General features: G+C 35.8%; 1 protein-coding gene and 1 long non-coding RNA gene across 4 annotated transcripts in view; one reads left to right on the forward strand and one right to left on the reverse strand.

Annotated features, from left to right (window-relative positions):
- The window catches only part of GREM2 (gremlin 2, DAN family BMP antagonist), a 109,622-nt gene that overhangs the window by 71,814 nt on the left and 14,733 nt on the right, over positions 1–23,075 (forward strand). The gene's annotated exons all lie outside the window — the stretch shown is intronic.
- The window catches only part of LOC121489938, a 93,941-nt gene that overhangs the window by 56,257 nt on the left and 14,609 nt on the right, over positions 1–23,075 (reverse strand). The window contains exon 4 of one of the 2 annotated variants that reach the window (XR_005987461.1): positions 15,684–17,407. The exons of the other annotated variant lie outside the window; for it this stretch is intronic. This is a non-coding gene — a long non-coding RNA (uncharacterized LOC121489938). Of the gene's footprint in view, positions 1–15,683; positions 17,408–23,075 lie in introns of those variants that run through there. 2 annotated transcript variants of the gene reach the window in all.

The raw sequence follows: 23,075 nt of genomic DNA on the forward strand, positions 1-23,075 counted from the left end.
GAAGGTATTATGCTAAGTGAAATAAGTCAGAAGAAGAAAGACAAAAACTGTGTAATTTTACTCATACATGGTATCTAAAACAAACAAACAAAACAAAAAAACAAATTCATGGATACAGAGAATAGATTGGTGATTAACACAGGGAACGGGGTGGGGAATGGGTGAAGGGATCAACTTTATGTGAAGATTTTAATGGTTATCACTCTGTAGTGCATAGAAATTACTGAATGATGATACTATACACCTGAAACTTATATAATGTTATATAACAATTTTACCTTTAAAATGAGAATAGTCTGTACTGTGGTGCCAATTTCTCATGTCTTTGTCAGTCTTCAACCATGTGTAATTTGGTATCTGTGACACCTGCCAGCAAAATTGCTCTGACAAAGGTCACTCACATCCTACATATTCCCAATTCAAAGGACTCACTTGAGTCCTTATCTTACTCCTCCTGGCCACAGCTAATGGTAGATCACTCCCTACTTCCTGATAGTATCTTTCCCTTGGTTTACATGAAACCCCTGGCTGAGTTTTGCCTTCTAATTTTTTACCCAAAATCTCCCGCACAAATCCGTCTTTTTCACATCTGTTCTTTAGAACTGTCATTCTTGGAACTTTGATCTTTTTTGCTCTCTCCTTTTTATAATTTTCCCTCTTTATGAACTCAAAGAAGAGTTGTGGCTAAGAAACAAACAAATATACAAATAGAATACTGGTTTTTGGAGACCTAGACAAACCTGAATTTGAATATCAGCTCTTACACTTACTTTCACTAACAGCATAATTGTGGATAAGTTACACAACCTCATTTTTATTTATCATCTCTATAAAAAACATTCATATCCAGGTGTTTATATTTAGATCATTATCAGGGTAATGTATGCATTAATATAAAGTAAATATTACTCAATTCCTCCACATAGTAATTAAAATTATACTTTTAATAGTTTTGTTAGTATTATTGCTATTGTAATTATTTTTAACTGATATCTATGCCCAATACATAATTGACACTGTTATTTGTTTACAAAACTCTCCTTCTCTCAAATACATTTTACCTAAGGGTAACACCATGTCTTGACTTGCAATAGGAACATTTATCTACCTGAATGAAACTTCACAGACAACTCAAGAATGTCATGCTCTAGACTGAACTTAGGTCTCTTTAGGTCTTTCCTCCTTCTAATGACTAGTTTCCTAAAATAGAGCTAGCTACCATCCATTTTGTTAAGCTAAACCAGAAACTTTGGTGACAGTCAATAGTATCTTCTCTTCTACTTCCAATATCTGTTCCACCACCAAAATCCTTTCTATCCTGCTTGCCTACCTCCAAACATCATTAAAATTCAGCTGCTTCTCTATATTCCAATAGTTGATTCCTCTGATTTTTGGGAGGGGGCTGCACATCCTGCAGTAGATTCCATCTCTTCTTCCTACTCCAAAGCAAGGCCAACAGCACACTCCATCCCACTCATGCCTCTTCACTGCTTCCAAAAGGACTTCCCTATTACATAAATATATCATGTTTCAAATTCTAGAGGGACTCCCTAATGTCTTCAGGATAGAGTTCCATACCTTTAACATGAAATACCAAGGTCTTCTCAGTTGTAGAATTTCCCAGATTAATCTCCCAGTATTTATGATGCACACGGTACCTCATTAATAAAGACCTATTCTCAGTTCTCAGAAAATGTGATGCCCTCACAAACCTCTGAACTCATCTGTTCTTTTTGCTGGAATGCCTCTCCCTTTCCTTTTTCAGCTAGCACATTTCTACTGGTTCTTAAAGTGTCAATTCAAGTATTTTTCCACTTCTTATTCTCTGAGGAACTGATTTTTATTTCCCTGATCTCTACTCCCATGTCCCTTTCTCCATGTGCCATGCACACCTGTCTCATATATCTCATAGTACCTATGACATTAATATATTGTAAGTGCCACTTTGCTCAACTCCTTAATAAAACTATGAGTTCTTCGTAGGTAGGTTTAATGGCATAGTCATTTCTGTATCATAATATCAATCATAGTACCTATGGTACATAAGCACTTGATTGCTGCTTGTTGAATGAATGGACCAATACAAATAAGGTTTAGAAAAGTTAAACAACTTGAAAAGTATGAAGGAATCAATGTACACTTCAAAGCGGAATGCTAGGGGCAGCAGCTGCATTGGTTCTGAGCATAAACTTGGAGGATAAAGAAAATGGGTTTGAATTCCACCTTGGAGGGGATTCCTGGGTGACTCAATGGTTTAGTGCCTGCCTTCAGCCCAGGGCGTGCGTGATCCTGGAGTCCTGGGGTCAAGCCCCACATTGAGCTCCCTGCATGGAGCCCGCTTCTCCCTCTGCCTGTGTCTCTGTGTCTCTCTCTCTCTGTGTCTCTCATGAATAAATAAATAAAAATCTTTAAAAAAAAAAGAATTCCACCTTGGCTATCCATATTTAGATAGGTACTTCTCAAAACATTATTCCTTATCTGTAAAATAGCAATGATGAGGTTTTGGCAAGGATTAATTCATAATAACTTCTACGATATGGTTATTACATTATGGCAAGGATTAATTCATAATAACTTCTACGATATGGTTATTATTATTATGGTTATTGCTTTAAATTGCACTGTTTAACTTATCTTTTAATTAAAATTTGTTTTAAGAATAAAAATAAACTGTATATCTTTGGTTAATTATGGAAAGCTGCCATTAAGTTCAAGACATAGATACTTGGAATGGAAGGGACAATAAAGATCATTTAGTTCAAAACCCTCACTTTCTATAATAGGGGCTAAGAAGATTAAGATCTAATAGATCATATAGCTTATTAGAGGCTAGTTAGTAAAGATCCAGGACTAGAACCAAAGCATATATCAATGCCTATTATCCCCAGTTGGTTGGATTGATGAAATTTATGTGGCTATTAGATTTGAAGAACAATGAGAAAACCTTGAGACTCTTTTGTGTGTTTTTTGTTTTGTTTTGTTTTGTTTGTTGTTGTTGTTTTGTTTTGTTTTGTTTTTCACCTTGAGACCCTTGAGTCCATGTCAGGGAGAAGGAAGATGCCAAATGGGTGGAGAAGTGACTGGTCTCGCCACATAACCACACACCAACTATATTATTCTGTTTCTTTATTTCCTTTGTTTGGGAGGTTTTACTTTTCTGAAGAAAGGAAAAAGAACTCTGTGGAAAATTATGAAATACTATTACATACAAATCTGATTAAAACTGCAGTGACTATAAACCGTGAGTTGAGATGGACACATTCCCCAGGGCTGGCATGCAGATCCGATATGTTTAATCTCACCACTTCTGTCTAGCTTTAACTATGTTGCCTTCCCCTATGAAGTTATCTCCCAGAAAAATCAAATTTTTAATTATATCGTCAATTTGTTTGAGGTATTCCAGAAGGGTAGGGTAAAAAAAGAGAATCTCTATAAATGGAGATTGAGAGAACATGTAAGAAAAGTATCATTTTGTGCCAGAAAGAGAAAAAAAATGCTAAACAGCTGGAAATATTTCTTCCTCTTGCAGAAATCTAATCGGGAGCTTCTAAATGAGTTGTCCTTGGTTAAAGGAGTTTCCTAATCCCACAAACTTCTTAGTAATAAATGCAGTCATCCCAATTATTTGTCAACAAATCTGATTGAAAACTTAATAGAATAAAATAAAGCCCTTAATAGCAGGCTTCTAGATATCTGTCTGCATTTTGAAGTTTCCAAGATTGTCTACTTTTGCTCTGAAATTTCTTTAAAACAGCAGAAGTTAGCTCTATAAAGCATTGTGGTTTTTTCCATTCAGTTTATTGGTTCACTTTGTACTATTGTTCACAAGTATTTGGTTGCTAGACAAAATGAACAATTCTCTCAAAATGTGAGGCCCATTTTTTGTAAGGAAAAATATGACAGAAAGAACAGCATTCAATTTGGAGTTCTTTTTACATATCCACTGCGGAAAGACTCTCTGTGCTTTTTGGTAGAAGCTACTGTCCATAGAACTTATTATTGCATTGCCTGGTATACATTGATCTTTTCATTACTTAAAAGAGTGATTTCATTTGGGATTGTTCCATGTCAGAATGGTTAGCAATGATAACAGTATTTAAAACTGTGTTAAGTTCCCCATGAACCGTATATTTCTTATGCACACAATTTCAAAATACCTTTGTTTTCATGGAAGCCACATGTGATCCTTTTGATCCTTACAATCATAAAGGAGTCAATATATTTTAGAAAGGAATGTTGAAAGCTAAGTGTATAGGAAGTATCTGGAGAATAGCTTGTTTTTTCCTGTGAACCAAAGATTATCAGAGAATTTAGAGCAGGAAAAACTCCTAGAAATCGTCTTGTCTGGAAGGTCACAATGTATGTCCCTTGCTTGTAACACTAGTCCAGTGAGATACTTCTCCGAAGTTTCCATTGTCCAAGAAGTCAGGAAATCCTGCACAGTATAACTCTTTTTTAGTGACTCACATATCACCATTAGTCACATTTAACTCTTTCAGAAAAGGAGGCTCTATAGTCATATTAACCCTAATCATCATAATTTATTTGGTCACAGAATTTGATTATTCCGTGGAACTAGCATTCTGAGAATCGTGTTTTAGGAAACATTGAGCAACTCCCTTTTCTTGAGAAATTTGGGGCCCATTAAGATTGTCAAATGGTGGGTTAGTATCTAAAACCAGAATCTTAGAATTGAAACATTAACTAGCATTTAGGGATAACTTGTGCCCTAAGATTACCTTGGAAAAGTTCTTGGGTAGTAAATGTAAGGGATGGCTCTTTGCTTATTGGATACATTGTTTTTATGTAAGCAGCAACAATATTTTCAATGTCTTATAGACTGCAGATCAACCTGGAAAGCCCAACCTAAGTGGGATTAATAGTACACTAGCATCGCTTGAGAGGTAAATCCCAAAGCTTCTACTTTCTAGCTTAGAGAAATTTATACAACTAGTCTACTGATTCTACTACTACCACTTTTCTAAGCCATTAAATAAATTTGCGTGACTTTTCATAATCCTGGAATTTAGTGAATAAAACAGAATTGTGAGCAGATTTAAGTTGTTTCTGGGTTTTTTGTTTTATTATGTTTTGTTTTCTATTCATCCAACACATTTATTAGTAATCATTTTGCATAATAGATGTGTCAAGTGGATTATTTACACTAGCTTGCTGTAGGGCAGAAGCCCACATGGCTTGGTCTGCTGGGAAGTCATTTCAAGATGAGACTGTTCTTTAGTCCTGGGCTATGAGATCAGCAATATGGGAGGATTTGCTGTTTTGCTAAATGAGCTGTCATTTTATGATGTTCATTCTGGTTCTGACTTTCCATGCCTTGTTGTCATTTCCTAAATTCTTTGATGTAAATATGTGACCGTTAACAAACTTTGTAAGAAAAACCATAGTCACTGGCAATTTTTAAAAAGAGAAGTCTATCCAATGGTTTACACGAGTTAATCAAAAAGGCACAATATAAATCACCATGCCATCTCTGTCTGGGGTACAACTTTGTAAGAACCCATCCATTTGACCACCTCCCCACCACTTCACCAGAAAGTCTGGCAGAAAATTTTTTTTCCCCAACACCCTCACATACCTACTGAATTAAAGAGTTTCATGTCATGATAAGTGGTCAAATAATAAAGGAAACTGAATTCAAACAGTTTGACCCTGTTTAACCTTAGGGCAACTTTAGCTGCTGATATAGGGATTCATCAAATGCTCCCTTTAAGAAAGCCCCAAGAGCCCTTTCACTGGGATGTAGCAGTCAGAGATGGAAAACAATTCAAGTTAAATGATTCTCCTTGATGTGGCTTTGGCAAAACTTGATGCTAAATCTAAAGCTCTACTTGCATATAAAGGTCTGTTCTAAGGCTAGAAAGTCATAAAACTCCAGCAGGCAGGCTGTTTATCATTTCCCTGGCAAGGCCCTGGGTAATGTTGGAACTGAGGAGCCAGAACACTTAGACATGCACAGATGGGCCCAGTGAGACATGTTTTCAAGTTAGACTTACCTAAGGAAATTCACTGAACATACGAAGAATGGGCTTGGTACTAATTACTTAATTTATTTAATTATCTTGATGTCATGTTTTGTGGGTCTTAGGTTTATTCAAAGAAAATTATTCTTACCATTCCTAAAATACTCCATTTGAATCTAGGTACAACTTTCTCCTTATGGCCAGTGATGTTTCTGAAATTTTAGGGCTTGGAGACAGGTGAATAAAGAAGTGACCAGTGGAAACCATGATCATTTGGGACTTAGAATGTACTAATGTAGCATATATTATTAAGCATCTACTTTCCTAGATGCACCTAATAGGTCCAATCTCAGAAATTTCAAAATTCCATAGGAAATCTCATTACTTAAAAGGCAATTGTATCCCTCGGAGTAAAATTTGATATTCAAATAAATAGAGTTCAAACTTCTAGAAGCCTTGGTTTCCTGATACAACAGTGGGTTAAGGAGCGAGCTTACTGTTCTTTTAGAGGCCCCTATAAGGACTAAATGAGATGTGTGTTCAGTTCCTGGCACATAGCATCAAGGATTAGCTATTCCTTTTTGTTATACCTAAATTTTCTGTACCTATCTGAAAAATTTGGGGGGCATTTCTGCATTAACCCTATTTTCTTTCTATAATTTCATATTCCTCTGGTAAGAAAGCAGAACAAGCCCATGGATGATTTCAGTAACTTTATTTTTTTTTAAGATCCTATTTATTTATTTGAGAGAGACAGAGAGCGAGAGAGAGCACAAGCAGGGAGAGAAGAAGGAGAAGCAGGCAGGGACCCTGACGTGGGGCTCAATCCCAGGAACCCAGGATCATGACCTGAGCCAAAGGCAGACACTCAACCAACTGAGCCACCTAGGGGCCTCTCAGTAACTTTATATATTGCATGATAAAATAAGCAAAGACTTAGAATTCAGATACTTTGGGATTTAACGTTTGTCTCCACATCTCAGTGACTGTGTGATCTTAGACAAGTAATTAATTAAAGCCTTAGTTTGTGTATCTGTGAGGTTAGGAAAACAGTATCACATGTGGGTGCCTGTGGTAAGGAGGAGAGGTTATAAACATTTATTCCTGCTTACGGTAAGCACTAACTAAATGACAGTCTAGAGACACCTTCCTCTCTTTTCTCCCTTGCTTGTGCAAAACCACCAACATGCATATTCAAAACACTTTCTACTGTCCACAGCAGAAACAGCATTATAAAATATTTTTATTTTCTTCCTCGTTCTATTGATTGTCATAAACAAGGTATTTTCTGTATAATCTGAGTATACCTAAGAAGTGGATCCAACAGCAAACACACTAAAATTAATTCTAATCTTCTTTAATGATATAAAATTGCTGTGATTATCTTTAGGTAGGATTATTTTAAAGACTCTCGGTGAGACCTATAAATGGTTTCAAGTTACAAACAGTGAATGATACATGAAGATAAACAACTGTGAAAAAAAAAAAATGAAAAAAAAAAAAAAAACAACTGTGCATCTTATTAAACCTATCAGGATTAAATTTCCCTTTCTTTAATAAAAATCAATGCCATTTCATATCTGAGCTCCTGAGACAAGTAGAAAAAATGCCAACAGACTTAGAACAAAATTAATCAACATGCCATGGATACAAATGAGTGACATTGAAGAGGTACCCTCTCCCTGAAGTAGACTTAATTCCTGTTTCCTGTTCACGGGCTCCTTTTCTGTTTCCCTTCCTTGAGTTCTCAAACCATCTCACCATCTCGCTAGTCTGGACTTTGAAGATCACTGTTAGTAAGTACTGCTTAGCTAGTGGAACATCAGCTAACAGAGTTCAAAGGTAACAAGATAACTGACCCCATCCTAAGGGCTCAAGTTTCTCTCTATCCAGTGCTCTGCTCTTAGGCCATCTCTTCATCTGCCCAGAAAAGCAGTTTAGAAATGCAATTTTAACCTGGCAACATTCACTTTTTCTGCTGTGTGTCAATATTGGGAGACTTACAATAGATACTGGATGTTTTTGAAGCAGTAGAAGAACAATGTGCATCTGTCCAGTAGATGCTCTTAAAAACATGTTCACATAAGCAGGGAGGTTTGGAATTGTCTCAAAGATAGACAGGGGTCAGAAAGTGCCTGGTAGATCAGTAATAGAATATTTAAATCAAAGTACTTCTTGGGAGAGAGCCAAGTTAGAGAAGAAGGCCAAAGTAACCTGATCCAGGCCATGGCACTGATGATAGCCAGAGCAGCTGCACCCAGGGCCCTTTGGACTGCTTGCCTGGATGGCCAAGCAAGCCGGGGAGAACACGGGTTTAAATGCTTACTGGAAATAGTGATAAAGGCAGAGAGGAGATTGAGTTGCTTTGATTTCTACAGAACCCAGCCTATTAAACTCATGTAGTAGGTATACAAAGAGCCTTAATTTTGACAAAATTATCACCTCAAACCACTGAGGTGTTTTATCATGACACAATTATAAAATGTGACCCCTAATGCTCAAGGATGATTTACCCACTCCTCAGATCCTGGAATCATGTTATATAGGTATAGTAGACCAAATAATGTCCTCCCAAGGATGTATACATCCTAATCTCTGGAAAATATGAATATGTTACCTCACATGAAAAAAAAAGGGCTTTGCAGTGGTAATTAGATTAATGATTTTGAGATGGGGAGATTATGCTGGACAATCTAGGTGGACCTAATATAAACAAAAGGGTCCTTAGAGGAGAACTTTTTCTCGTTGTGGTCAGAGGGAGGAGATATGAGTACAAAACAGTGGTCAAAGAGATGCAACCTTGCTGCCTTTTAAGTTGGAGAAAGGGAAACATGAGCCAATAATGAATGTGGGCAGCCTCTGGAACCTGGAAAGCAAGGAAGTGAATTCCCTCCTGGAGCCTCCAGAAAGGAACACAGCCCTGTAGAGTCCTCTATTTCAGTCCACTGAGGCCCATGTCAGACTTCTACGGAAGCATAGGGTAATAGATCTATGTTGATTTAAGCCACTCAATGTGTGGTAATTTGCTATGAGAGCAATAGAAAATGAATACAGGAGGATTACAGGTTTCAAAGGCAGGGTCCTTACCTTCACTCTCAAAAAGTCCCTTGTAGCCCCAAGCTGAGAGCCAAGAGAGCCTTAAGAAACACATGGGGAGTTTGTTGCTCAGCTTTTCAAAGGAAGGACTTCAGAGAGAAGACAAAGAAACATAGTCCTACCTATAGCGTTGTCCAAAAATGGAGACTCGGCACCAGGGTAAAGCTAAGCAGGCTTGAGCTGAGAAATCATGACATTTCCTGTCCAATAAGTGTGTAATTGGAGATGATGTGGGGAATAGAAGGAAGCCTGTACGGAATCTGATGTTACAGGGAGAAGAAAGAGTAGGGGAGTAAGCACCAGTCATTTAGCACCTCCACCCTCGAGGTGCTTCACATGCTTTATCACATTTACTGAAGCTGAGGTTATGAGGAAGTGAAGAAAACTAAGCCTCAGAGCAGTTGTGTGAACTACCCAAGGTTATATAGGGTCTCTTAGCAGCTGAAACACAAGGTGAAAACCAGGTGTGCCTGGTTCAAATGCCCCTGGGCTCTCTGCAACTCTGAGCTGCTCCTGGTCTGGCTGTTAATACCTGTGGCTTCAACATCATTATCAGGAGGTCACTTTCAGCTTCTGCTAAAGGGGCTGAGGCCCTGCTGATATGTCTGTTTTGGTCTTGGAACTAGTTCAGAAAATTATGGTAGGAAAAAAGGATACAAAAGAAAGGTCATCAAAAAGTAAACATTTCAGCCTAGTATTTTTTTCTTTTTGTTTTGTGATATTTGGGAACACCTTCTCTGTATCTTGATTATTGAAAAAATACTTGTATGTCTTCTTCTGATACTTTACCCTTTTAGTTAAATCTTTGATCTATGGGAATTTATACTGGTGTAATGTGAGCCATTGTGTGTATCTGTGTGTATCTGAGTATTTTTCAAACCCCATATTCTGTCCCATAAGCCAATCAAAGAACAATGAACTGGATAAAAAAAATATAATTAAAGGGATGCCTGGGTGGCTCAGTAGTTGAGCGTCTGCCTTTGGCTCAGGGCGTGATCCCGTGGTCCGGGATCGAGTCCCACATTGGGCTCCCTGTGTAGTGCCTGCTTCTCCCTCTACCTATGTCTCTGCCTTTCTCTCTTTCTGTGTCTCTCATGAATAAATAAATAAATCTTTAAAAAAAAATATATATATATATAAAACACATATCATAGATGAAGGCATTGTATATAAAGAATTTTAAAAAATCAATTAAAATGAGCAAAGGATATGAACAGATATTTCATAAAAAGGGATATATAAATAGATCTTAAATAAATGAAAAGCTACTTAACGTCTCTCAATGTGGGAATGACAACTAAAAGAACAATGAAACACCATTTTAAACTATAAGATTGGCAAGAGTCTAAATGTTAATAACACACTATGTTGGCAAAAATACCTTATTACTAAGAATATAAAGTTATATGGACCCTGAAAGAGGCTGTTTAGAAATACCTATCAAAATTACAAACTCACATAACCTTTGATCCAGCAATTTACTTCTAGGAATTTATATTAAAGGTGGAAATACATATATATATTGCAAAAACCCACGTGTGAGATTTTTCACTGCCACCCTGCATATAACTGCAAATAATACAGAAAAAATCTAAAGGACTATCAATAAGTTGCTAGTTAAATAAATTCTCATAATATATTTAATGAATTTTGATGTGACTTCCCCAAATAGTGAGAACTCTCTTTATGAAGAGTTACTATTATGGAGATTTTTTTCTACCTATATTGTTAAATGATTCCCCAAAGAACATTTGAGACTACCTGGGGGACATTTTTGGTGTCAAGTCTGGGAGGTAGATAATGGCTGCTACTGGTATCCAGTGAGGGAAGCCAAAGATACTGCTAAACATCTTACAATATATAGGATAGCTTCCCCTAGCAAAGAACTATCCAGTCTAAAATGTCAATAGTGCCAAGAAGGGGAAACCCTACTCTGGAATAATGATTAGAAACTAATAATGATTAGAAACTGATTATATTACATGACTATTAGGCTAAGGGGCAGAGGTGGACAGAAACTTTTCCATTGTTTCCATTGTTTCCATTTTGCAATTGTTGACTCATGTACTTGCATGTATATATACTATTTAAAAGTAAATAAATAGTGCTGCTTTTTATTTTAAAAAAAGTCATTTTTGGGTGCCTGGGTGGCTCAGTTGGTTGAGCATCTGCCTTCCGCTGGGTTCATGGTCCAGGGTCCTGGGATTGAGTCCTACATCAGGCTCCCTGCTGGGTGTGGAGCCGGCTTCTCCTGCTCTCTCTCTCTCTCTCTCTCTCAAATAAATAAATAAAATCCTTTTTTTAAAAAAGTCATGTTGGATCTTCAAAAAAAAAAAACTGTAAGGAGTGTGAAGAAAAATCTTTGATTCTACTTATTTGGTATTTTTCACTTGTGGCCTCTTGTCCTTTTGTAAAGTTCAAGGACATATATATTGATTCTTTCAACAACTGATGGAATGTTCTCTCCTGGAAAGGTACTTCAAACAATAGAGTAAAATAGGAGAATGAAGTTACAGTGTATTGTATCTGACCAAACAGGCTTTGGTCTTAGCAAACACCAGAGAAAACTATAACCTAAATTACTAGAAGTTACAAAGGTGTAAGTCAATGTTTTCTCAGGGGCAGGACAAACACTCTTTTAGAAGAGAACTGATAGGGCAGAGGTGCCTTTTGAGTAGAACACCTGACAACAGTACCTTTAGAGGTCAAAGGACCTCCAAAAATTTCTCTGGAATCATTTCATAAATCTACTATAAATTCATTATTAGTCATTCTTGCTCCACATCATCACTAAAAGTTGACAAAAAGGTAGTAAAATTGTATTTACCATTAAATGTCTACCCTCCTATTTAATTACCACTGTTCCAAAGCTGCTTTATCAGGGTAAAGCATTCTATAGAGCCTTGAATGTGTTGGAAGCCAAATTCATTATGATCAAGGCAGGAGCCTGCCCAGAGTTTTATTCATGGCTTTCCTTGATGAAAGTGTTCCACAATTCTAGGTTGTATATTTACTTTTTACTTTAATTTCAACACTTTCTCAATCTTTCTCTCCCAGCCTCAGGATTTTCTGTGACATTTCAATTATTATTAATTATTTCAATTATTATTAAAATTATACCTAAAAACATATCACACACACACAAATACGCTTATATGAACAATCCAAGGTGTAGTAAATATTGCTGGTTTATCAGTTTCTTCTCTGTTTTTATGAGAAACTTCTTCTAGTTTTGTTTATTTTTTTTGTTCAGAAGAGGATTAAGAGATACAAACTTCAAGTTATAAAATAAGTTGTGGGGATAGAAAGTACAGCATAGTTAATAATACTGTAAATACCTTTGTATGGTGACAGATGGTGACTACATTTATTGTGATGAGCATCTCATAATATATATAATTGTTGAATCACTCTGCTGTATGCCTGAAACTAATATAATATTTATTGTATTCCAAACTTCAATTAAAATAATTCCAGAGGCACCTGGGTGGTGCAGTTGCTCAAGTGTCTGACTTTACATTTCAGCGCAAGTCATGATCTCAGGGTCTTCAAATTGAGCCCTGTGTCAAACTCTCAGCTCAAGCAAGCAATCTGCTTGAGATTCTCAATCTCCCTCTCCTTCTACTCCTCCCATTTGAGATACTGTCTCTCTCTAAAATAAATTTTGAAAAATCTTTTAAAAAATTCCAATTCTCTACTTCAAATTGTAAGAAAACTTGGTTGAATTGCTATCTATATATACATATATATACACATATATATGCAATATGTATATGGGCAAGATATATGTGTATATATGACCTATATTGCATATATGCATATATACATATATTGCATATATTCATATATGACACATATATATACATATATTGTATACATTGTATATATATGTGTAGAATGTTTACAATATATATACATATATATGTATGCAGTATATATATACATACATGTATACAATATATAAAACCAAGTTGAATATATTTTATATGTATATGTATATAGATATGGCCTTAAGGGTAGAAAGAATTGGACATTTTAAGCACAATATGAGAGAATGAAGAAGGCTCTCCATTGTGAATAGATAATATCCTAACATGTCATTAATGTCCAGCTATTTGTACTTCCTTTGGGATACTTACTGTCTTTTCCTGTTTCATATTTAAGGTATATAAAAATAAGAAACTGGGGCACCTGGGTGGCTCAGTGGCTGAGTGACTGCCTTCGGTTCAGGTCGTCATCCCAAGGTCCTGGGATGGAGTCTTGCATCAGGCTCCGTGCAGGGAGCCTGCTTCTCCCTCTGTCTCTCTCTGTGTCTCTCATGAGTAAATAAATAAAATCTTTTTAAAAAAATAAGAAACCATAAGCAAGAGCATACTAATGACATTTATAAGCTGCTACCATCACTCAGAAGACAGAATCAGAAAAATACAAAGCCTTTGTAACTCAGAGCAGAGAAACCAGAAGAGAGTAAGGGACTCAAAGAATTCAGTGGGATCAAAAAACAAAGTTTACCCAAACTATAGTTATATTAGGAGTTTATTTTGGTACTTTAGTCTACTTTTTCTACTTTCCAAAAAATATGAAAGACAGGATGTTGAACCAGATTGTTGGTTCAAACTGGCTTTAAAAAAAAAAACTTTTTTTGGTCCACTAATACAAATTCTATACAAAAAAAAAAACTTTAAAAAGATAAATATATGTGAAAAAATAATTCCTGCTCTCAACAAATTTATAATCTATATGGAAAAAAAAACAACTCTATGAAACATCTGTTTCATAGCTGTCCCGCAAAGCAGCCTATCTGCAAGCAGAGTCTACATTCTACTCAGTCCCAGAGTCTCACCCAGCAGTCACTGTTCTGTGAAAACAGTCAAGAGCAAGGTGTGTATTCTACAGCTTGGATTCCTGTGTATAGAAAATGGACAGGAAGACCACTAGGGCCCATTCCAATTTTAAGACATGACACCTACATTCAAAGACTTTAAGAACAAATTAGAGAAACTGAACATAAGGAAAATGCAAAAATAGTGATGAGTTACCCCCTCCCAATAAAAGGAGAGAGGGAGAAACACAAGCTTGGGATATAAACAAAAAATGTTTTCCGAAGTAGATGAATTTGAGCTGGCTTTTATAAGTGACTGCCTTTTCATACAGCATTTTTAAGTCTTTTTCATTTTATCTTACATTATTTTGTGGAAAATGGAAAAATATTGATTATATTATCAAGCAAGAAGTGTGTCTTTCTGTCCCCAGAACATATTAGACAAATACTAAGAATTAAATTCAGGAAACTAAGAGAAATAAAAAGGTAAAGGAAGAAAGAACACTTAATCTCTATCAATACAAATATGGCTTCAGAGTTTTTAAAAAACAGGTGTTAAGTGAATACCATATATGCTAATATCCAGCTTATCTTGACCTAGAAATATAGAAATTTAGTATGATTGGTTGGTTTTCCAGTGAGAATAAAGCAGTTTTATTTTTGGAAATGGTGGTCATAAAAGCTAGGTCCTATTACCAGAAAAAAAAAGTGAGGAAATAAAGATAATAACTAAGAAAGAAAAGAAAAGAAAAAAAGAAGAGAGTCATGATAGAAGAATCACTCCAAACAGCGACACTAGCAAAAAGCTATTACTATAGGCAGGGAGAGAAAAAAAAATACCAATTACAATTATACCCCCAACCTAAGAACATTGAGTGTATGAGCAAACGATCTCATACACATCACTAACCTCTGTTTTTCACATAAACTAATATGAGAAATGTACATTTGGAAAACTTAAGGGGTAATCCTTAAATTTCCAAAAATACCTGCTTTTTAAAAGAATCTATTTCAAGAGTCTTAAATGTACTTAGGAGCTTTTAGCCTAATACGTTTAAAATGAATCATTTTCTAAAATTGGTTTCCACCAAGACTGTTACTGCTTGAAGCTGACAATCAGCTTTCTTCCTCCCCAAAACTCAGGAAACTTGAAAAAGCAAAAACAAACAAACAAAAAAAAAAAAAAAGAAAGAAAAAGCAAAAACATCATCAACAACAGCAATTTAATACACTCTGAAAACCCACAAGAACACTGGTCTTTAGAATTAACTGACATTCTTTCAAGAAATAAATTAATCAAGAAATAAAAACATGCTGTCCTTACATAAAGACAATCTGTACTTTGAGAGGTTTTCTTTTCCAATTATTGTCCAGTAGTGCCAAACCATCCATGCAGGTTTTTTTACTCAAAGCTTCTTTTGGGGTAGGATCAGAGTGAAACATGTTGCTCCACAGAAGGATGTTTCTTTTTGTGAGGTGGATGTTTCTGAATGATATATACTTTTTTGATCAAAACATAATTTTTAGGCAGCCCTGGTGGCTCAGCGGTTTAGTGCTGCCTTCAGCCCAGGGAGCAATCCTGGAGACCCAGGATCGAGTCCCAGGTCAGGCTCCCTGCATAGAGCCTGCTTCTCACTCTGCCTGTATCTCTGCCTCTTTCTCTGTGTGTCTCTCATGAATAAATAAGTAAAATCTTTAAAAAATATATATTAAAAATTTTTTTCCAATGGAGGTAGCTTTTCTTATGAATTCATCTAGACAACAAATCCAGAAACTGTTAGGCTTCAATAGTCCACTTTGACCTTCAGGCATTGGAAGAATTAATAGTTAAAAAGTGACAAAGGCAAGAATACATTTCTCTCCACATAATATAGACTAAGGAGGACATATTTTCTGTTCAGAATTGTTGCCCATCCTTTAGAGTAAAAGCAAGTATATTTAGCAAGGAAATTATTGATTTTTTAAAATACGAGTGAATTAGCCCTGTCCCTCTAACTGATGGCAGAATTGGATAGATGATAATATTTCAAAACTGCAGTTTTCACTTCTGCACCAGCATCTCTCTGCTCCATTGCCTTCCAAAAATATATATTCCTTGGAAAAGCATAAGCAGGTCAGTTACAGCCTAAATTAATTGGAAAAAACTGACATCTTTAGATATGAGAAGACCAACTCTTTGGCATATATGAAAGGAGTTGAATAGGCATGACTTGCAGGATAATGGTATTTTGTTCTTAAGACTGTGAAAGTGAGCGAAATAACACTGATGACAAAACCTCCTGCTTCATAAAGTACCACCTCCGCTGTCTTAGCATCTCTAAAACATCTTTGAGCAATGCTACATAGGATTTGGATTTTTGAAAGGTGAGGGTTTACATAGTGGGTGTATGTCACAGGACTCCTATTTTCTCCTGGCACTATGGATGTTCTTAGCTATAATGTAATATTTCTGATTTAAAAATTTTTTTCAACAAATTCATAATTAAAGAGAAATAAAAGAACTTATCTTAAAGCAGAGTTGTTATGCAGTATTACCAAGGACACAAGAATGGGCAGCAACAGATGATAAATATGCTGGAATAATCAGTTCCTTCAGAAATACAGGACATCCAGGAGAGAAGCAGATAGTCCCTGAATTCTGTGTCTCTAAGTGTGAATACCCAGAGAAAATAAAAAAAATATGGGGCTCCTTGTACAAAATTTATTAAGAATTTCCAAATGGCATGCTAGAGTGTTTCCATTTTTAAATATTTTATGGTTTTCTTTGGACATATAAATAATGTAATTATAAAGGCACATTGTTAAACTATAAAAAGGTAAAGGGAATTTTCATTTTTGAGTAATTGGGATATATTTGGAAAAAGCAAGGAACATTTTGTAAGACATAAATTTGAATCTCAGCCCTTAATAATGATGGAGTTTCAGTTTTCTTATCTGGTTATTGATGAGGAAACCATGATACAAGGAGAGTTCAAAACATGCTTGAGTTTTTGCCAGTGAACAGTGTTGGATATGGGGTTGCAAGCCAGGCAGTCTGACTAGAGGACAACACCAATCACAGCTTAACCATCATCTTTCCATATATACCATGTATGTTGCATCACTGGATCATACTGGACACTAATCATCATAAGAACAAAAATAAAACCCACAATTCAAGCACAGATTTGAGGCTTAAGTTACTATACGATGACTCTCTTCTGTTTCTATAGTTTTCTAGGTCTCTGACATTAAAACCTTGAAACTTTTGCATAATTGAGAAATAATATAAACCAGGAGATAGGCATTTGTTTTTATTGCTATTGTTTAAATCTAGACATATGATTACAAGAAACAAACCAAACAATAAGCAAAACAAAATGATTGATCAATCAATACATCAGACAAATAAGTCAATAATAAATATTTTGAAGACACAGTATATGGTACTATATTCGATGGAAATCCCTATGAACATTATTTCTTCCCAGATGACCTCAGATGTATCTTTTCAGCTGTTTTGATATCACTATTTAAAAAGAAAACAGAAATAGAAATAAAGTCTAATGAAATCCCTAAGGAAGATAAGTAAAATTAGTGAACAACAGAATAAAAATAAAATCACTGCTATCTATTTAACGCCTCATTTTGATAAAGAGAAAACAGAATGGATTTTCATTATCAAATATATTTATTGATTATACAGTTGCTGATAATTGTGAATTTGCAGATTTGACCTGGAAATATTATGCAGTTTCCAGAGAATTACTATTAAGAGTCAGGATTGGAGAAAACTCAATGACCTTGATTCTAAACCAAACTTCTCAGAAGTCCATGGAGCACACTGGGGGCAGGAGTGGGGAGACTGCATGGGAGGTCTACCAGAGAGGCTTAGATCTTTCTCATTAGAAGAAAGATCCATGATTTCAGTGACTGAGATCTAGAAACCTTTAGGAGCCAGAAGAGTCATCACCTAGTAATTTAGCATCAACTCTGTGGTTTAGTGGTGGTCTTTTTCATGTTTAAGAGGGAGAATTGTTCAAACAATATAGTTGGTTTGAAATACATCCAGGACCAATGCAAACACCAAGTGGGTTGCCCAGAAACCACACATTGTTTCCTTCAGACAAAAGATAATGATGCACTAATGAGTTTTACCCTTTATTGCCCTCTCTGGAACACAGCCTCAGGAAGAAAACCCACAAAACAAAATTGTTAGTCCCAAAATTTACAATATTATGCAATGACCCCTATCCCTTTTTCTTTAAGTGCTAGTACTTGTGTTAAGTATTTGTGTTGTTTAACTCATAAATCCCAACCTCGTATAATCTCAAAAGTGCCCTCCCAGAGAGAGAAAGGAAATGAGTAAATGAGGAAAAATAATAAAAGCCTTACTGATATAGAGTACCTCCAAGAGACTTAAAGTACTTTTGAGATATTATCTTATTCTAATGTCTTTTGACCTCATCAAAGTGGGGGAGTAACAGAAATTAATACTTTAAATTATGGAGAGGGGAAAGTGAGGCAAAAACACATTGGACTAAATAGGTCCGTTTAATAAAAACCATTTAATAAAACTGTGAGTGGAGAAAAAGTTAAAATTCAATTGATTGGCCTTATAAGAGTATGACATATGTTGAGGATTTATAGGATTTGTTGGAGTCATTTGTTGTTGTTTCAGTGAAGAATAAGCTTAATGGCACCACTGCACATCACATACACTGAAATAATCCATAATCATTCCGTAACCCCACAACCTGACCCCTCTCCATTCCAGCCACCATCTCCTTCCTGTGTGGCTCATGCATAGCAAAATTCCTTTAGTCACTGTTTCTACTTTCTTGTCTCTCATTCTCTCTTTATCCCTACTGAAATGTGACTTCCTTTTAAAGCATCTCCATTGAAATTTCTCTTGTTCAGTTGACAGTGGCCTCCATCTTGACAAATTCATGGGTGAGGTTTTTTTTCTGAAATTTCACCTACTTGATCTCAGTAGCATTCCAAAGAGTTAACTCTTCCTTCTTGAAACATCTTCTCTTGGCTTATGTGATATTCACTCCCCTTTTACTTTATTCACCTCTGGATGCTTTGTTTCAATCTTCTTTACTCTTCCTGCTTCTCTGTGTAACTTTTTAAGGTAGGAGGGCCCCAGAGCTGTTTCAGGCACTCACTCTTCTCTAATATCTGCCTAAATATGCATACTCATCTGTGTCCCTGGCTTTAAACACCATCTTTCCCCCACTGTTACCTTTAGACTCATATTAACAACTTAACTGATCCTTTCCACTTGGGTATCTAATAGACGTCTCACATGGCAAAAAATCAAATCCTTGACTTATGTCCTAAAATTGCTTTTCCCTTAGTTTTTCTTATTTCAAAAAAAATTTGCTTCATCTCAAATCTAACCAAATATATGTCATGTTGTTTTTATCCTTGAAATATGTCTCAAAGCCATTTCCCTCTCCTTTTCTCCATCACCATTCTTTGTTATTTAGATTATCCCAATAGCTTCCTTTATGGTCTTCCACTTGCTTTCTCATCAATATATTCTTTTTTCACAGAGCAGTAAGAGTGCTAAGGCTTTTAAGACATGAAATTAGATTATATTACTTTGCTACTTTAAACTCTGTGCTGGCTTCTTATCAAACATACAATAAAGTCCAAACATTCATTTTAGTCCATAAGACCATGTATGATCTGGTCCCCACCTGCCTCTTCCCCATATCTTGATATGCTCCCCAGCTCACTAATCACTAGCCACACTGGTCTTTCTCTTGCAAGGACCCAGTCATTCCTGTGCTAGCTCTTGCTTCTTTCCAGAAAGAAGAGTGTCAGTCCTTCTTGGTATTGAGGTCTCAGGTAGTATGTCCTCCTCAGAGAGGCTTTCCCTAATTAACCGCTCAATCTAATGACACCACAAACAAATCATTTTTCCTCCCACCATCTTGTTTTTTGGGGTTTTTTTTTTTTTTTGGTTCTTCATGGCACCTCCAGCTACCTGAAAATATCTTAGTTTTTTATTACTTACTGGTTTATGACCTGTGCACCCTCACTAAAATGTAACTTCCAAGAAAAGTGGAATTATGAAACAACAAATGAGCTATGAATTTTATTTTTTTTATTATTTTCTTTTTCTTTTTCTTTTTTTTTTTTTGAATTTTAGAAGAAGATTGTAGTGAGTATTTTACTAAGTATTTTAGATGAAAACTTTATAAGGAACAATTAACACTTTTTTTTTTTTTTTTTTACAGAGCTTGTATTGCTTTTTAAATCAATGTGTCAGGGAAGTAAGAAATGTACTGCAGATAGCAAGGAGCAAAGTAATTGCATCCAATTATTAAAAATTCTTATTATTACAGCCCTCTGCCTGTAAGTTTTGTAACAGAAAGCTCATGTACACAAACCAGAATCATCAGCAAGCCTTGTTAAAATGATTGTTGGACCCCTAAAACTTCCCATCTCCTCTCCAAAGTTTCTGATTCAGTAGATCTGGAGGGTGGAGGTGAAGGGCAAGTTCTAAAACATTCCCAGGTGATATAGATGTTATTAATCAGGGAATCACACTCTAAGATCAAAATTTATCCATAATTAATTGTGAAAAGAGGATAAAGGCCCTAATAGAAAGAAAATAGGGGGAAATTTTATTCATAACTTCAAAAATTAGTCTACTAACCTGTTATTGAGTTATCCAGATAAGTCATTTTTTGTATTTTATATGTATTTTAATATAGAAGGATCTTGTCTCATTTTAATGTCAAGGCTCCTTTTATTACTAGATATTTATTAAACACACATATAGATGTTTCATACTGATACTTACATGTTTCCTTTATTCTTCACCAGCAAATTCTTCTCCTGTATTTATTTAAAGACAACCTTCCCCAAATAATGTTTGCCTCTCACTATTCCCTTATATTAGAATTTCAGTATTTTCTATTACACTTTCAATCACGTGACATGGTAAACTGAGAAAATAGACAACCAATCAAACGGTCATTCTTCTGCTTCTGCTCAGAAATAGCAGAATAGCTTCTGCTCTGGAGTAGCCCTGTCTCTTCTGTAGGTTCTTTGGAAGGAGTTCTGAACTGTTTCCATGTTCATTCTCATTAGGACCTGCAGCAGCTACCAAAGACACTTGACTTCCTAAACAAATACTCAAACCCATTAAATCTTAGAATCCAAAGATCTCTTTGTGATAAAATAATGTTATTTCTGGAGAACTATGTTAATGTGATATTCCAAAATTCACATACATAGGTATTTATAGCAGTATTACTTAAAAAGTTGAAAAGTTGGACACTACCTAAATGGAAGAATTATAAAGTACACTGAAAACACATATGTGTTAGAAGATTATATAGTCATTGAATTTATTTATATTTCTCCTTAATGTTTCCCAAATTCTCCAAATTTTCTACAAATAGCAAACAATTTCTGCAACCAAGTGAAATTATTTTTGAGAAAAGTGGTTGATTTTTACTGATTTAGATTTTAACTGGACACAGAATTTTGTTCAAAAAATAATTTTTATATCAATTTCTCTGTTGTATTTTAAATTAAGGCAAAATTCAGATACCATAAAATTAGCCATTTTAAAGTGCACCATTTTGGGATGCCTGGATGGCTCAGCAGTTGAGCATCTGCCTTTGGCTCAGGGCGTGATCTTGGAGTCCCAAGATAGAGTCCCACATCAGGCTCCCTGCCTGGAGCCTGCTTCTCCTCCCTCTCCCGATGTCTCTGCCTCTCTCTCTATGTGTGTTTGTGTCTTGTGAATAAATAAATAAAATCTTTAAAAAAAATAAAGTGCACAATTCAATGACATTCTAGTATTCACAAACTTGTGCAACCATAAGCTCAATCTAGTTTCAAAACATTTTCACTACCCCAAAAAGAAATTTTGTGCCCATTAATTAATAGTTCTTCATTTCCCACTCCACTCCAGCCTCTGGAAATTACCAATCTGTGCTCTGTCTCTATGGATTTATGTATTCTGGACAACATTCACTTTTTATAGAGTGATAGTTTTTATCTTTTAAAAAATGTACACATTCAGTAAGAATATTTGGCCCTGCTCTACCTGCTTGTTGGCCTTCGCCTGATCTAGAGTAGCCAGGCGAGGCTTAACTGTGTCTTCCACATGGCAGCCCCTCATATACTGACTGCAGCTCTGAGGGATCACTCTCCCTCATCACCCAACACTACCATATCCAGTACCTCTACCAAATACCTATGATTTTCTTCATATTAAATATACAGATTTTTTTATGTGGCCCCTTTCACCATAGCTACTGCTATGGTTTCTCTTTATCTCTTTAAGCTCCCACTCTATATGTGTTGCCTGAAAGAGCCCCAAACTTCATGGGAAAGTGGAAGGAGAGAAGGGGAAGCAGGTCATGAGAATCAGACAAGTTGATCTTTGTGCAGGCCTGAGTGTATGTGACTGCCAGCCTCCACTACACCTGAGTCGCAGTGGCCAGGTTCCTGTGCAGATCCTCTCCCCTGGGCCCCACGCAGGGATTTCTCCCAACATTGAGATCTGTGGAGCTGCAGAAGCTGCAGCACACAGGCTTGAGAAGAAAGACATCCTAAGTGGAAACATACATCACAATTAATTGCAAATCATCTCCCTCACATCTTCCTGTCACAAACCATGAAAGAAGTCCTCTACTCTAAACATGGGGAAATTGCTCACAGAAAGAAGAGATGTTAGATCTAAATTTCAATTAACTTTAACACTGATTGCTATGTACCACTGGATTAGTCTCTGGTCCTTATTAATGAGGATATAATTAATGAAGTTTGCCCTGGGCACTGGACCAGAGCCCAGATAATTTTATTTTAGACAAGTAATTTAGGCTGTGTTTTTTAGAATATGGAATGATTATTATAAATGCCATTTCTCATGTTCTAGCCCAAATCTTGGGAATCAGAACTCCTGAAGTATGTGGTCCTGGGATCTGCATTTTTAACAAGTCCCCACATGTGTCTCATTTGTAATGAAGTCTGAGGATCACTTATTAAAGAAAAAGAGTCCTATATTGAATTTATATTGAATGCAAATAGTAGATATTGTTATAGAACTTGCTCTAAAGAAAAATGTGCCAATCCTTGTGTTTGGAAACAATATACTAGAAAATATTTGATAAGCTTGGCTTAAGGTATAACTGGCTCTATTTGATGTTAACAAGAAACATTCC

The sequence above is a fragment of the Vulpes lagopus genome, chromosome 1, assembly GCF_018345385.1.
Source record: "Vulpes lagopus strain Blue_001 chromosome 1, ASM1834538v1, whole genome shotgun sequence".
In the NCBI taxonomy this organism is placed as follows: Eukaryota; Metazoa; Chordata; class Mammalia; order Carnivora; family Canidae; genus Vulpes; species Vulpes lagopus.